At 39.9% G+C, this 14305-nt stretch overlaps 1 protein-coding gene across 2 annotated transcripts in view; it reads right to left on the bottom strand.

Moving 5' to 3' along the window:
* The window catches only part of LOC139734911 (MAP kinase-interacting serine/threonine-protein kinase 1-like), a 28560-nt gene extending 14255 nt beyond the window's left edge, over nucleotides 1-14305 (bottom strand). The window contains exon 1 of one of the 2 annotated variants that reach the window (XM_071645691.1): nucleotides 13876-14305. The gene's annotated coding sequence lies outside the window, so the exon portion shown is untranslated. Of the gene's footprint in view, nucleotides 1-3386; nucleotides 3494-13875 lie in introns of those variants that run through there. The other variant, XM_071645692.1, reaches the window with a different exon arrangement.

Raw genomic sequence — 14305 nt, 5'->3', positions numbered from 1 at the left:
GTATTCAAAAATATTCCTTCACGTTTGACGCCAAAAAAATAACCTGAAATCGTTCATGCCCCTCTAAAATATGGTGAAGACTATGTCCGCTAAAGTATATAGTATCACAATAAGGGCACGTTTTCCCATCTTCATTTCAATACGGGTCAGGAACTAGCAAAATTCAGAGACATGTCTGGCGTCGAGTTTAAAAAGATTATCCTCGCATTCGCACCGGAATTCCGGGTCTGTGATTGGTCGAAATCTGTCGCAAGACGCGGCGTGTCGCATTGCGTAGTATCCATTGGCTGTTGACTCAATGCTGTGAGTTTTAAATGTTAGGTTCCAGATTGTGATCGAATTTTCACTCTCTATACAAAACTTGAACTTTACACAGGAACCATTGATGTGTATGTGAGTGTGCACTTACAATGACCCTGAACAATGGACCTGGCTGCCACCTGTCCCGAGCTCTGCTGCAAGGCACATGAATGCTTAATCAATTATTCATGTGGATTGCCCCGAGCACTGCTAGTCTGAATTCTTGACACAGGGTGAAATGCATGCACATGAAAGAAGTAAGCACATGTTTCCATGTGCTTGCACACACCACATTTCAGAATGAACAAAGACTAGCTGCGATAGTGGAATTCCTCATGAAACATTCCAATCCTGGCCATTGTCCACGACCATTGTCTGGGTATCAACAACACATTCCACGAGTGTTCATTCACTACCCCACTTCCAGTAAGAAAACGTAATTTGCCTTGTTTTCAACAGGAAAATTCATAACCTTAAAAATGGTGCCCCTCTTCGTTTTTTAATTGATCATACTCGCTCAAGTTTAACGATTGTGAAATCGAAGAAATTACGGAGATCTATTTTCAATACCAGTCAGGAACTAGCAAAACATCGAACTATGATCTAAAAGCTTCTTGAACATTGGCAAAATAATCGTTTACTTTGATGCTAAAATGGACTACTATATTGACATCAAAAATAGGGAAATTAGGTATCAAATTAATGTGCATAATCAGCTCTATAACTTACCTAACCATTCTGGATCAAACAATGCACTGCGAAAGCTATGAAAGCTGTTGTTGCGACCTCTGCAAAAACTCTCGCAAAGTATCGCGAAATCTCGTCAGTCTCAAGGGCACAAACTGCGTAAACGTGATTCTGAATAAAATTGTCGTTCGTGCCTCATTATCGCACACGCTGCGGACTGACTGAGTGCTCTTGCATGTAAGCTGTACCCTGTACAACACAATTACCCATCACAAACTATGCAAACAAACATCACATGACTGGATGAATGCACCAGCCAATGCATGGCAGTGTGTACACATCCTACATCAATGAGGATGTACTATGCACTCATGCAACAATACATCAAAATTCCCCACATTCCACTATCCTATGAAATCACAAAACTTGTGCTTGTGAACATCTATCACTCGGTGTTTATATGCTCACCGACACTAGGCATAGCGAGTACAGCTACAAGTACCAGCCAAATGTATTTCAGCTATTAAACCCTGCTACTCTTGCACACACATGTAGGCCTACAATGTACATCATTATTTTTGTTTAAATCAGAGATTTTAAGAGAAATACTTTTTCAAGATGTAATTAACTAAGACAAACAAACAGCAAGTTTGAACTTTTTCCAATAAAAATGAAACTATTGATCTATGTCATCATTTTTTTAGGGGAAAGAAGAACACAAGAGGAATATTTTGTAAAAGGCTATAGGCCCTACAGCAGGCCTCGAATTTCGCCAGTTTTAGGGACAGGCAATTTTTGGTTTTAGGGGCACTCTCTCTCAAAATTTTTTAAGGGCAGCAAGGAAAAGTTGCAGTAAGCATAGTAATTTTGGGAGAGGCATTGCGGCAAGTAGATAGGGCATTGCGGCAAATTGCCTTTTGCCTCCCGGGTAATTCGAGGCCTGCTACAGTATTTCCTTTTCCATATTGTTATTATTGGAGAGAAAACTAGACATCACATACTGATTCCCACAGTGTGTAAGCTATGTTTAATTCAGAATTACACTGTCAAGTTATCATATCTGAGAATATTATCATCATCCCAAAAGTATGCAGATTTTGGTTTTGTGGGGCACGTGTTTGAGCACTTCAAGAACTGCTGTATGAACTCGGTCATTGTGGGCACATCCTAGCTGAACCGAAAGGCCAATCACTGTCACATCCTGTGTTCTGCCTAGTCCACACATCGCATGATATGATCTGACCAAATACGGATCTACACTGTACACTATGAGCATACAGTTCATTCACCAGCCTGCCCACTTCACTATTCAGATAGTGCACTATTTGCACATGTGCTGCAGCTTGATGGAGTGGGCGCAGCCACAGATCTCAAGTCATGTCAAACACATGGTACATTACTGTCACAGTATTACACTGCCACCACATGTACAAACTTCTGCAAACAGATCAACATTCATGAGGTTACAAGGTCCTTAACTATCATTTTGTAATGACTGATCATAGATTTATCCTCCCACAGTGGCATAAAAAGGTTAACATCATCTTCTCCAATACCATCATCATCATCAGCAGCAGCAGCATCATCATCATACAAGTGTATGTGTCTGATTCAAATGTATCATTATCACAGGATTACACTCATCAGTTAATTGCACAATTCCTTCATGAAACAGAGATTTACATCAATCATGGTATACATGTTTAAGTTAAAGGGGATATGGATGAAAAAAAGAATTAAGCAGATGTGAATCTTTTCCACGCTATACCTGTAAACAACAAATTTCCTGCTTGTATATTAAAGGGGAAGGCTAGTAACTGATCAGTGGGAACCAGTGGAAATGCTGGGAGATGATTGTTCCAATCCTTCTGGGATTCATTCAAGAGTTCATTGTATATCTATTGTTGTGTGAAAATGATTTGCTTCAGAATGGTCTCATATTCAAGTAATGTGCAGTTTAATGCTTCCAGGTTAGCGTCCCTGGTCAGTGACGGAGCATTAATCTGCACATTACTTGAATATGAGACCATTCTGAAGCAAATCATTTTCACACAACAATAGATATACAATGAACTCTTGAATGAATCCCACAAGGATTGGAACAATCATCTCCCAGCATTTCCACTGACTCCCACTGATCAGTTACTAGCCTTCCCCTTTAAGTACATCTTCCTTTTATGTACATCCATTCACATTATTGAAAGGTCAGCGACAATAACATTAACACTCCCAAAATGTGTTTTAACCCCATGAAAGACAGTCATACATCACAGAAGATACTTGCTGCACCCACAGAAGATATTACTCTACAACAAAGCCTTCAGAAAAATCCAAAAAATAATAATTTTCTATCAATTTACTTCTCATGAGTAATACACTCGTATGATAGTAAAGATTACCTTGGCTTGCTGAAGCACACAAAGGAGAAGAAATAAGTTGAACACTGAACATTAGCATAGTGAAGATGACAAACGCGAGGAGCTTGGAGTTGTTACTGCTGAGGTGTAGTAAGAATAGACTGATAACTGAAGAGAAGACAGCTTATATACCCTATACTGTGCCCTTTCATAAAACAACCCACGTATATCCTGCACACACTGTATGCAATAGTAGAGAAAAGGTCGTCTCAGTGCTGACGTATCCCATGCGTCACTGAGTCACAAATAGGTCCTCCAAATAAGGAAGCGTACTGCTCATATATGGAAGAGACAGTGCCTCTTACAGAGAAAGGCCAATCAACATCCCCCATATAAGGAAGTGGGATTCCCATATAGGGACAGTGGCACTCCATTAGAAGCCACGCGCTGTGATTGGTCAATGTGTTTCCTAGGGCTGATGAAATAATCCTGTGCGGTATGGGCTCACACGGAGCTCACAACAGCTTAGCCTCCACGTAGTTGGAGAATTTTCCGGAAAGGCACTGGGGCCCCAGAACATAATGGGGTGATGTTTTTGTCCAGGGAACGCGGGGCAGGCGAGTCTCGTGATCGCTGGAAAACGTAGCAGGGTTGGCTGGGTGCCACGTAACAACAGGGGTATCATATCAAATTGATCTGATGTAAACACATGAGCATCCACGTAGGACTAAATACTGTAGATCAATCCCATCATGGAGTGGGGCATTTACCAAGCTCCATTGATTGAATGGATAGTGCTTATATTTCAAGTCAATCACCGTACCATCTTTCAAGCAGTTACCACAAAGATTGAGATTTTGATGAAGTTTAACTAAAACAAATCAAATGTCAACAAATCACAAAGTTTCTACTGCATAATCCCCTATATGATGTATTTGGAAAATGGGAAAATAAATGACAGTAGCCTGAGGGACTTTGCAAAAAGTGTCTTCCTTGAGTGAAATGATGACAGATATCAGAAAAAGAAGAAAAAACATCCTCTTTCATTTCATACATATATACACATTTATCCTGGCTTTGCTGGAAAGAATCAATTTCCTTGAAGTCAGGAAGAAATCATCTCCACTGAGAAAATGTGAGATTGGCAACATACCCAAAACTCATACTCTAAGCAAACAAGGGGTATTGCTCAAGCAAGATCACTGTTTATACTCACATGACTTCAAAGTCTCTTACCTACAGTACTACAATTCCCTTTTCCCCTCAAGTTTCTTCCTCCTTTTTTATTCACAGACGCAATACTTGCTTTGAATATGGTATTGCTGCAATATCACGTTCTTGCTCGTTTGGGGGTACTAGACAGTACAATTGATGTTCCTTTCTTTCTTGGCACATGATAGGAATGCACACGTGATCTCACCCAAACTTCAATCTGAGGAACCCCCCCCCCCCCCCCCCCCACGACAAAAAAAAAGGGGAAAAACACAAAAAAAGACACATTTAACGCAGCGGTGGCTCGACTGAGATGAAATTACTGAACTTTACTCAGAGAGCCTTGACAGGTCAGTTGGTCTTCCTTTTTTTCAATCATTATTTTCAAGTCTTGTCAGCAGAGTAGCTACCTTACAATTCCATCCCATCCCCCCCCCCCCCCCCCATCATTTCAGTGAAGGGGGGTGATTATTTAAGAGAAATTCCACATTGTATTCAAGTTAACTTTACGGAACTAAATCATATACTCAAAAGAGTGATAGTTTCATTAACATTAGACCCACAAACTAAGCACATTACAAAACTCACAAAAAGTTCCATACATTTTCTCAGTGCAGTGACAAAGGTCACAATCTAAACACGAATTAGAGAAAGATGGTGATAATGCTGTCACCTCTCAAGTATATAATATCATTTTTGTTGTTGTTTATGAGGACTGTGATGAGGCACCCTATAAAAGTCAGCATTGCCATCTTGCTAAATTGAAACTGGAGAAAAGGGAAGATCCTGTGTGGTGAATCATCCGCCTGGCTAATCCCTTTCCCCATCCAGTCTCCAACAGCTGGGCTGTCTAAGTATAGATCTATGCAACCCGTGCAAGGTTCCATGATGTTTCTGAATACTGTATGTCTATGAGCACGGACAGCAATGACATACTGTGTCTGTATGGAGAAATAACTATCAAAACGAAAATAAATACAGGCAGTATCAAGGTATCAGTACTTTGAGGCCTACATTTAAGCATTATTATCCCTTGGAGAAAGACTACAATGTAAAGTATACACTGATTGATCATTTATAGTAGGCCTACATTGTATGTATAATATATATTTTTTTAAATGTTTTGATTTTAACTCCTGTGACATGATTTTTGTGCAAGTGGTATTGTATATCTCCTAGTGTTTTTATTTTGCTGAATGTTTGCAAGCTGGCAGATATTTGCGAAATTTATATCATGGAAAATACTGCCTCCTGTAGCAGAAATGAGCTACAGTATCCCTCATCTCAAAGGTGGAAAACCATCACCAACTTTTCTCCCGAAAAGCTGAAAAGGGATAGCACTTTTATGTGACTTTTTTCATTCCATCACAGTGGTTCTCAATTGCAAATTCAACCACTTGCAAAACTGTCATACAAATTCCTATTCCAGAAATATATGATGTATAGACAGTACTGTAAACATAACTACACTGTACATACATTATGACAGCACCAGAGTTTTGTAAATGCTAAACCAGTAGCTACGATGAACATAAATTCTTAAATGACTTCCAAACTGGGTCATGTTGTCATCTTAGTACACCATCAATATATGAATCTACAAATAAATAGGCCTAAAAAATAAATATGGCACACTGTGTGTGTGTGTGGGGGGGGGGGGGGGGGGGGGGGGGGGGGGGTTGTTGCTATCAACACAACGTTACAAAGCTCTTTGATATTACAAGCTCTTCCATGACTGATGAGGTACAATGTATAGCAGCTTGCACAGTATGTGAAGTACAGCATGTATTTTGCTATTATTATGCACACAAATTTGACTGAGGAAACCCAAGGATTTTTACTTTCAATTACACTCAGCATCAAAAGCAAACCAACTGGTACGGTAGATGCATTTGTTACTATTTGCCAATGAATAAATGTACAACACACAAATAGTAACATGCACTATACCTTATCACACAAGCTGCATGTATCCCCAGAACAGACTCATAATGAGACACACAGTGTTCAACTTGCCACTCCAGTTTAAATGCTTGGCTGAACAATCCTACACACTATCCTGACTTCAGTCAAAACCATTCACAAATCTCTGATTGCACCACTTCTCCATTGTCAATACAAATAAATTCTGGAAAAAAAAAACCACTCCAACAACATAGTTCCAATTGCAAATTGCGATTCCATTTCGGGATTTCCCCAACAACTACATGTATTGGCTAATACAGATAGGATACTACAATTTTGTATTTCATATCCACCCATTCATAATCCTGGGAAGTTTTACAAAAGCAACTTTTATTGCTGTGGGTTACCAGGAAATAACAAAACATTTCACAGGGCACTCTTCACCTGACAAAAACAAAAACAAAACAAAACAAAACAAAAAACATAAGTTTAATTTCTGACATTAAACATCTAGGCATATACACAGGGAAATATATATAATATATAGGGATAAACAGTTTTATAAATCCCTAAAAATAGGATCTGCATCCAACAGCTTATTTTTAGTAGTCATTGTCAGTGATGCTCATGAAAGTTTTTTTTCCCCCTGTATCTGACTGTGAGCCCCATATACACAGGGAAATGCACAAGTTTAGCTACTGGTATTCATTTGATGCTCAAAAATAGCTGACAAACTTGTTCTTTCCCTACTTCCCTGGAAAATCAGTAATCTCCTTACCAGCCCCCCCCCCCCCCACCCCCCCCCCCCCCCCACCCCTCAAAAAACAAGATAAAAAGACAGGGATCATGCCTTTTCTTTTTTCTTTACTCTAACCTCAGTTTATACTCTGCCTTGTGTGTGCACCCACCATTTGCTCAAAAGACCCTTTTAAGCCATAAAGCCCAATGACCTCATATTCTTAGCCATGGACTTGGAATCTCATGGGCGTGCTAGGCAAACAAAGGGATGATGTCAGAGCTGCCACCTGGTATGTTGGACCCTGCTTTTGTCAGTGAGTAATAACAAACACAAGGGTTCCATGAGTGCTGCTATTCCCTGAAAAATAACAATAGGCTCCCACAGAGCCTATTTCTGCAGGGAACAGACTTTTTACTCAACTTCAAACATGCTTGCTACACTAGCACTGGGTTTACTAAGCCAATCAGGAAAAAAGAACAAAAGGCTGTTACATAATAGGGTGCCTTTCAACTGTTCCCAGTGCACTGAAATATAACAATGTTGTCTTAGAGTGGGTGGGGGTCCCTGGGATTAGAGTAAATCTTTTTTTTAAAGGTCCTTGCTCTACCTTAGTACACATTGAAGAGCCTTGTTTCTCTCTTTTTTTTAATTACCTGTAACATCTTGTCAGAACTTGCCTGTTCTGGACTCTCAAAGAACTGGAATTGAACACCCCATCCCATCAGATAAACACATCTGCTCACATACACAAATGTACAGCAAATGAAAGATCAAAATCCAAAATATTCCACAATGAATTGAGGAGAGGGAAAGAGAAATTGGTGGTTTGTATAGGGAAATGTGATACCTAATGACTAGCATAAAAAATGCTAGAATTCCCATTCAGGCCTTATTGACAATTTTGGTACAAAAAGTCTGAACTCACAGAATTATTATTTTGTTGTTGTTGTTTTATGGGAAAATATAAGAAAGAAAAATGGGGACCTATTAAAAGGACTTTTCTTTTTTGCTATTCTTAAAGTGCATATAAAGTATAAAGTGTGGTAATCAAGGATGACCATGATTAACATACCACATACTGAACCTAATTTGATAATTTGAGAATTTAGTTTCTACAATTTGGGTCAACTCAAAACAGCAGGTAACAATTACAAATTAATAGAAACTATAAGGTGGATTAGAAACTGCACTTCCGCAGCAAAATTGAACATTCTCTTGTGGAAGAAATACTGTACCTGCACACAAGAACAAGCCCTGTCCTCATTCATTTACTAAGTTCAACAACAGAGAACTGTGTACCTGGATTTCATGGCAGTGAGATCCAAATGGAGAAAAGCAGCAATCTATTAGATCAAACTTCCGTCTCACTCTATGGGACGTGTTATCCAGCTACCAACAGCAGCATCTCACACGTGCTACCAGCTCCAAACCAAAACACAATATGATATCTTCTCCAGCAACTCTTCCGCTCGCTTGCATGATATCACTCAGGGGCGATGGCGATTACAAAAAAATCGATTGGACAGCTAATCACGCAGCCATGTGTGATGTCGCCTCATACACCCAACGACCCTTGCCAACTCATACAGGGGTAAACAAGCAGTCATGTGACAGCTACGCAGTGGGAGAATACCACGAAGCTGAGTTCACACACGGTTATCATGTCCAGTATTGGAGAACATCTGTTGTCACCTTGGAACAGGGCAATGATATGAGACCTGGCACTACATTATAGGGTTACCTCGTACTGGGAAATGTTGGCCTGTAACCTGCATTGTATGTTTCTTCTCTTGGCAATAGGAAGTAACACATCATCTAGTTCATGCTGTTCATACTTGAATAGCATTTAAACAACTACCGGTATCAATTAATAGCAAGCACTTTGTGTAAATTACCAAAATCAATAGGAAGCGAGTACGTCTCACACTCAGAGCACTGTACTGTTCAGTATATGTAACCAAACAAAAATCCTGCTCTTTGAGGCACTAAACAAATTGGCATCAAAAGTTGTAGCTTTAAATAAGAATGACACACTTGTTTCATGAAGGCCTACAGCTCTTGCTATTAAAAGAACACCCACTTGAGAGCACTTACAATGTACTATGACTCAGTGTAGTGCTCTGCAAGCAACTTGACATGATGTCACTTTCTCACTACTACACTGTACTGTATCTGCCACAGTTTTGTTCTCCTAATAACTGTCAGTGTCATTTATTGAAAGATGCTGGAGAACAAATTTTGCACACCAGCACTCCATGTTCTGCATGCCTCCAGTCATTATCTTCCATCAATATCATTGCATATCCTGTTTGTCCACATCACTGGCATTTTGCTGACATTTACAAACAATTTAATTTCACGAATTGGCCCCCAAACAGAGTGGACGTATGCTCGCAGTATCAGTTGACACTTTCCATCTAACAAAGGTCAAGTCTAATAATAGTTTCACACAAGCACAGATGCATTGTTGCCTGCCTTCTACTACAGTGTACGTGGTCGACGTCACATGACCAAAGCATTCTGGAAGAGATTCTGCCGAAGTAATTCCATGGACGTGTGAAATCAATGCGTCAATCTTGCCCTATCCGACTGTTCACTCAGCATCCTCATCCCGGTGACATCGATGATGCGGACCTCAATGGCAGCAGCCCTTCTGCGCATGCCAGAGGGCATGGGGGAGGGAGGGAGGGACAGGATGGATGCATACTGTGAGCACTGCTATCCAATGTAAATACATTGTACCACAGAACATCAATATACCTCTTGACCTTCACACAAAATCCTGGCTGGATTGACAAGGATCAAGTCAGATGTCTGTCATAGCCAGATATCAAATTTCATACTGCCTTTCTGAACTTACAGTTTCTCTTGAGCCTTTCCTCAGGACTGATTTTCTACTCCCCCCCCCCCCCAACCTCCCAAAAAAAGAAGAAAATAACATCCAGTCTATAGTACATTTAGTAAAATAGAAGTATATATTACATACAGTATATATTCTAAAGCATTGTTTTCGAAAGGAAGTTTCTGCTACAAATTTGTTACATGTTACTGTTGAGTAGAACTGAACACAATGTTATGAGAACTTTTCTGAATTGTGTCTTGTGTCCCACACACTCTTTCTCAGATGTGTGTGTAGGCCTATTCATGTCTCAATGTCTGTGTACCCAAGGGACTCAGTTCATTCATGTGGTCACAAATCAAAGTCACGGCTAAAGATTCAGAGTGGCAACTTTGATTCTTGATGACCAGACACTGATCAATAAATCTGTGATCACAGGTGGTACACTCAGAAAAATGCTACACCAAACAGAAAATAAATGTCTAAGTTCTGATCATGCTATTGAAGTGACTTCAAACACCGGTTCCCCTCCCAAAACACACACATACTTTGTAAAAGCAGACCTATTCGCAGCATGAAACTTTCGCGAATTGGAGCTGATGGCCTTTTTCGTGGCATGAAACTTTTGCAAATTGCTACTGGCACTTAATACTAGTGTAGACAAACACTTTCGCAAATCTTGGCTCCTCGCAAAGTTTCATGCACACAAAAATCCCTGGTTTTAAGATGTACACAAACACACAGTACCACACTATTATATGTGACCGTGCATCACAAAACAAACAAAAAGTTGCACCCTTTGATTTTACGTGAGGACTCAAAAAAGGTGAAATGGGTCAACTTAGTCAATCTTGAGTTTTTCCAATCTGAAAGAGCTATCTCTCTTCTACATTGTTGTTTAGTTTGGAATCATAACACTAATGGGAAAGTGTGTTTTTTGCAGTTTTTCTACAACCCCTTTTTGGGGAGCGTAGAATAATCAGGTATGTTTTGAGGCCCCTTTTCATTTCCTTGAAGTCCTTTGTACACTCTTCACTTTCAAGTGTAATGACTTTTGAAAGGGTAATGCTACTGCTTTGAAAGTTGGCATTAATGGACAGAACATGTTAATAGCACAAGCTGAATTTCAGCTTAATCTGATAATCCCTTCATTGTTTTTGCTTCGATGGTTGACAGCCTGTGCTTAGTCCCTTTCATCGCACAGCTAGCGCGCCTTGGTGAAAGATTAAGCGCTTGAATCGACCCTGTACATGTACTTCAGACAGAGCCTCTTTTCTCAATTCACACTTTTCCAGAGTGTGTGCTTTCTTTCCAGTATTTAGGCAGGTTTATAGGGGAGTCTACCTGTATCTGAAATGAGTTATACATCATTTTATGTCTGCTCTTTTAGAATCTGCCCTTAACTAAAAATCCATGTTTGGCGACTTTTTGTTGGTTTTGTGATGCAGGGTCACATATGTGGACAGCTTTAACCCTAAGGGGGCGGGGTGGAATCACCTACATGTATAGCCAAACAAGCCTGGCCTGTTTAGGGTTAAACAGTGTTGAGTTTACAGTTATAAAGAACCCTGGTAGGACTGACCTTTCTATCACCTTTGATATAAAAGAGTTAAGACAAGCTTTAATCTACAATATTCACAATCTCCTAACTGTCCAAAGTTTAACAACCCTACACTTAAGTCAAAGGAGACGTTATCTTTGTAAGTCCACAGTCCTCTTGTCAAAAGTTTGCCTATCAGCAGATTGAGTAGAACAATTGCACATCATTCCAATTTTGAGCTGTCAGTATTATCAATAAACAGAATTCACCTTTTTTAAGTAACACAGAAAATAATTTCTAATTCCAAGCAGTGAAACAAAAGTGTCAGATAAATTCACAAAAATTCGTACAAAATCAGACAAGAAAAAGCAAACATGACCAATAGAATACTAAAGTTGCTGACTGGTGGGTAGGGGAGGGGGGAATCTCAAACAAGTCGTGACAATTCTTTAAATGATAAGTTTCCAAGCTTTGTTTTCCAAATTGCATGAATTTATGTTTATTTCTTCTCAAAAGAAATCTGTTTTTTCTCTCTATCAAAAAAATCCCCAGAAAAACAAGAAGAACCACTCAGTGGTAGAGAAAGTTTATGCCCACTTTAATAAACTGAAGTTTGACAAGAACATTTGGGGTAATTTACAAGTGTACATATACATGTAAGAAGTAATAATGACAGTACATGGTAAGTAATACAAACGAAACACAATGGTCACGTTTCAATAATAAAGCCTTTGGAATTGGCAATAGGACCCAACATTGCTTCCCTTTCAGAAACTTTTCAGTTTTCAGTTGTTCATTTTCACACACATTTTCACTCATTTTTAGACCTACATTATACAACACTTTGTAATGGTCACACACGATACCTACTGTACTGTAAAATGGCAAACTGGGATACCCATATTGGACTCAAGCCCTACACGTACTAAGTACAAGCTTGACATTTCTTCTTCCAATTTAGTACAGATTGCCCATTGGCATAACATACAAAGTACTTGTGCTTGTCAAGTGCCCAGATGAATAGTGCAAGTAAAAACCTCACTGCAAATTTCACTATTAAACTATGTGCAGCTGAAACTGAAGAGGCATAACATGGCCTACTGTAAAACTTGCTGCACCCACCCATGGCTCCATTTGAAGAAAAAAGGGAGGTGCTATTAAACTACTCTACTTCCAGTTTGTAGACCTACTGTAGGGTACATGTACTTGGTGGCAGTACATCGTATGATCAAAGTCCAGAAAAAAAAAGAAGCCTACCAACTGTTAGTAAGACAGTGTCTAAAACTTAGTAAATAGCTATCTAGGTGTACTATTTGAGTGATATAGACACAGATCGAACATACAATGGTACAATTCTACAAATGTATGGAAAAATTAAATTGCTCCTGTCAATCAAGGCGTAAAAATGGGTAGATGTCTTACACTAGTACTACCAAGTAGAAATTAACTACAGTAAGTCGACTAGAATCCATCGACTTATTGCTATTCACAAGCCCGCAAATTCTGTTGTCACAACATGCATTTATATCACATCATTTCAAACATTGGCACTGTCATTCACAACAGTAAAGTCCCTTAGGGCCTTAGTACACTGTACCTCCAAAAATCCATAAAATATCCCAAATTTCGCTGTAAAAAATGCAAAATCAGCACTAGGTGCGGCAGCCTTGCATTTAGCGAACCCGCCGGCGCCCATGTTTCGATGGGTCGCTGTCCATCGGTTGATTAAAACTCGATTGTTGTAAAAAAAAAAAAACAGACAGAATTTTGTCTTCTTTTCATCATGGATAGTGGACATGTGTAACAACAAATCACCGTGCAAAGTTGCGACAATTTATATGTCAGATATGAGATGAATAAAAAGTGAACAGGGAGCTTCATGAGTCTCTCTCCCCTGGAGCATCATGAGGCTCTCCGGAGGCCTCGTGAGGCAGAGGAGTGCTCGTATGGGGGAGCAGCCCTCGTGAGCGGGTTTCCCGGACTGAAATAGCACCATCGTGAATATTCTCATTCAATGACAATGAAATTGTAAACAGCCAAAGTAATTTAAAGCAACATCATTCATCTTAATAACATACAATAGGCCCTACTAGCCCGACCAGATGCCGTGACTTCTGTACAGCAACAGGGTTGTGACTCCTCACCCTCAGCTCAGCTCAGCTCAGTTTTCTAACATTACAGAAACAGCTGATGAGTGATGGCCATCATATCTGGGGCCTGGGTGACATTCATTGATTTCGGCTAGTTCTACAGACAGGAAGTGCATATAAATATTATGATAAATGGAGATACTAACCTAAATACTCTGGAGTTCATTGGAAGTGGTTGGTCGGCTTGGAATGTTCGAGAAGTAGAAAGCAAGGACACTTTCTTAAGAGTTTGGTTGAGATGTAGACAGGGCCAAAATTGACGCATGGATCTACGTTACCCAAAACAGAAGGCAAGCGGCGGCGACAGTCACAGCCGTAGACAACTACCGAAGCCGTCGTCATACGCACGCTGAGCGAAGGCAGTATGAAGCGTCAAAGGAGAAAAGGAACCGTTGCAAAAGGGGATATATTGTGGTGCTAACGAGAAATAAACAGACTTGAAATTATCATGACATGACTCTTGAGGTATCTGAGGATGCGTCGGCGTCTTGTCGGCTCAGGACCAGGCTTGAATGGGGCCAAAATAGGCCTTCAAATTCGCATGCCTTTTCGTGGTCCAGGCTCGCCTTCCTCACC

Source organism: Diadema antillarum, unplaced genomic scaffold, assembly GCF_040938485.1.
Source record: "Diadema antillarum isolate AM-2024a unplaced genomic scaffold, OU_Dant_1.0 seq00000550_RagTag, whole genome shotgun sequence".
NCBI lineage: Eukaryota > Metazoa > Echinodermata > Echinoidea > Diadematoida > Diadematidae > Diadema > Diadema antillarum.
Note: the sequence above shows the minus strand (reverse complement) of the source record. Positions and strands in the feature narration are given on the sequence as shown.